Source organism: Dinoponera quadriceps, unplaced genomic scaffold (assembly GCF_001313825.1).
Source record: "Dinoponera quadriceps isolate SergipeBrazil2010 unplaced genomic scaffold, ASM131382v1 scaffold1079, whole genome shotgun sequence".
NCBI lineage: Eukaryota > Metazoa > Arthropoda > Insecta > Hymenoptera > Formicidae > Dinoponera > Dinoponera quadriceps.
The window spans coordinates 814-4,091 of NW_014555156.1; the positions used below are offsets into that span (position 1 = coordinate 814).

The window sequence follows — 3,278 nt, forward strand, 5'->3', positions numbered from 1 at the left end:
ATGTTGAAAAATAAATACATTTTTTCCAAAATTTTTGTGTTTCTTTGTTGGGTCGGGTACTTCTGCGACCACCATCGTATATATATATTATGTCTCTATATATATATATAAATAATATATATAGATATATATTAGGTTGGCAAGGATGAAATTTGTAGTTAATAATATTGCCAAATGTAACAGCTTATTATTTGATATTGGCTTAATATATTAACGTTTTTTTGGTTGGAAAGCTACATATCTCGCCTGTTTAAAAAAATCATTGTAACCTCTAAGAAGTATTAAAACGTTTTATTAAAAATTAATTTCGTTAAAAATGGAACGGTCGGAAATTCGCACCATTATGAAATATGAGTTCTTTCGTGAAAATACGGCATCGCAGACTGCGCGAAACATTAATTGTGTATTTGGCTCTAATGCTACTACGCAGCAGACAGTATCAAATTAGTTCCCCAAATTTCGTACAGATAACCTTGACCTCACAAATGAGCCACGCGGTTGTTCAAAATCAAGGGTCAATTATGACAAACTAAAGGTCACCGTTGAGTTTGACTGATCTCAGAGTGCCTATGAATTATCGTTGAAGTTTGGTGTTAGCAAACAAACAATATTAACTCATTTAGCTCAAATCGGTAAAGTGAAAAAGTTGGATAAGTGGGTTCCACATGAACTGAAAGAAAAACAGAAACAAAAACGTTTGGAAGCTTGCTTGATATTGCTTTCTCGTCACGAATCTGATACATTTTTGAATCGAATTGTCACTTGTGATGAGAAATGGATCCAATATGACAATCGCAAACTTTCAGCACAGTGGTTGGACAAGGATGAATCACCATAACACACTCCAAAGCGCAATATTCAAGAAAAGAAGCTGATAGTGGGTGTTTGGTGGTCTAGCGCAGGTGTGATACATTATGATTTCATGAAACCTGGCTCAGCGATCACATCAGAAACATACTGCATCCAACTGGACGAAATGATACAAAAACATAAAGAAAAACAATCTAGATTGGTCAGAAGATCGACTCGTATCTTATTGCATCATAACGCTAGACCATACAATGCACAAATGACTATGACAAAACTACAGGAATTGAAGTTGGAACTTCTTCATCATCCTCCGTACTTACCAGACCTAGCCCTCACTGACTACCACTTCTTCCGCAATTTGGACAACTTTTTAATAGGAAAACAATATAAACCCGACAATGCTGTAAAACTGGCAATCCAGAAATTCATTGACTCTCGTCCGCCAGGGTTTTATACCACCAGCCTGAACAACCTGCTGCTTGAATGGCAAAAGTGTATAGACAAATATGGGTGCATACTGTGATGATTAAAATTATTCCTTATATTTGTAAGTTATCAACCAACTTTGCCTTTTTTTCTTCAAATTTCATCTTTGATCACTGACATATCCTTGGTGATATTTTCTCTTGACAAATTTGCTTCATCAATCTCAAGAGTACAATTCGGTTAGCCAATTTGCTTTGTGTTTAAAATACACAACAACAAAATAGATTCTCGAATAAAATTTGAACAGTCAACGATGGTATACGCAGTCATTTCCATTTCTCGTTCCAGAAAGTTGTGACTTGGTGGGTTCATACACACGAAATATCCGACAAACCTGCAAGTTGCTTCGATGGAAATATTAGCGTTTTCAAACCACGTACTTTTCTGAATCGTTGCACTAAACGAACACGATACAATGTGAATCGAATAACCTTATTTTACTTTCCTCTTCTTTTGACATCACCATTTTAACTTGACCCGTTTTGCTGCGTGTGATTAGGCATTATCATGGAGCAAAAGACTTTGTGTTGCCTTTTTCCATATTCCGGTCGTTTTTCATGCAATGCTCGATTTAAATAGATTATTTGCTGTTGTTAGCGATCAGTGTTAACGGTTTCACCAGGTAGCAGCTTTTAGCAACTCATAATAGATTACACCCTTTTGATCCCACCAAACACAGAGCATTGTCTTCTTTCCAAAGCGATTGCAGTGGATGTCGATGGTTCGCCTGGATTCACCCATGATTTCTGACGCTTAGGATTCTCAAAATATATCCATTTTTAACCACCATGATACGATGGAGAAATGACTTTCTTTTGTATCTGTCGAGCAGCATTTTACAAGTGGTTTTTCTATTTTCTTGCTTTCTTTCATTCAGTTTATGCGGAACCCATTTTCCCACTTTCTGAATCTTTCCCATGGCTTTCAAACAAATTGAGACAGCTTTCTGCGTCACATTCAATTTATGCGCTAGTTCTTCTTGAGTTTGAATATCCTCTTCATCCAATAAGGCTTGTAATTCGTGGTCTGCGAACTTTTTCGGTGGTTTCCCACGCTCTATGTTTCTTATGTCAAAATCACCACTTTTGAATGTTTGAACCACTCGAAACAATGTGTTTTACCAAGAGCATGTTCACAGTAAGCTTCGACAAGCATTCGATGCGATTCTGCAGCAGCTTTCTTCAAATGATAACAAAAAACCAATGCTGTCTGCAAATCGTAGTTCGTAGGCACAAAACTCGACATGTTTAAAATTATAGAAAAATATACCAGTATATGGAACTTGGGTTGTTGTGTATTGAAAACCTTCGTCAGCTGCTAGAGGAAGATGATGGCGCTGCAGAAGCGGTCTTACAGTCCCTAAACTGATGGCTAGCATCATCTATAGGGAAATTCCCGTTTCATAATTCTACACCTGGTATATACGAGGTCTGTTCAAAAAGTATCGCGAATTTTGAATTTCTGCGGGTTACGTATATTCGATTTTCGATTTTTTTGTGGCGTTATGTTGGTACTCATGTCCCTCACTAATGCCGACAAGTTCGGCCATTTTTAAATTTCAGTTTATCTTTGACAGCTGTTTTGCTTGAACGTGTTTTGGCTCGTCTTCGATTTTTGCCTATTTCAAAAAATGGATTAAAGAATCTGTATCAAATTTTGTGTGAAAAACAAAATTAAGTGCGCAGACGCATTCCGAATGATGACTGCATATAGTGAAACTACGTTGGACCTAAGCAACGTTCATCGGTGGTACAAAATGTTCTCAGAGGGCCGAGAAGATGTGAAGGACGAAGAGCGTGTCGGACGCCCGAGCACGTCAACAACAGACGAAAACATTTGTGAAGTGAAGAAAATAGTATTGGCCAATCGTCGAATCAACGTTAGAGAAGTTGCTAAGGACCTGAACATATCGATTGGCTCGTGCCATTCGATTTTTACTAATGATTTGGGCATGAGACGGGTCGCCGCGAAATTCGTACCAA

At 37.6% G+C, this 3,278-nt stretch overlaps 1 pseudogene; it reads left to right on the forward strand.

Moving 5' to 3' along the window:
- The first annotated feature begins 316 nt into the window (after positions 1-316).
- On the forward strand, positions 317-1,340 carry LOC106743167 (annotated as a pseudogene).
- The last annotated feature ends 1,938 nt before the right edge of the window (positions 1,341-3,278 follow it).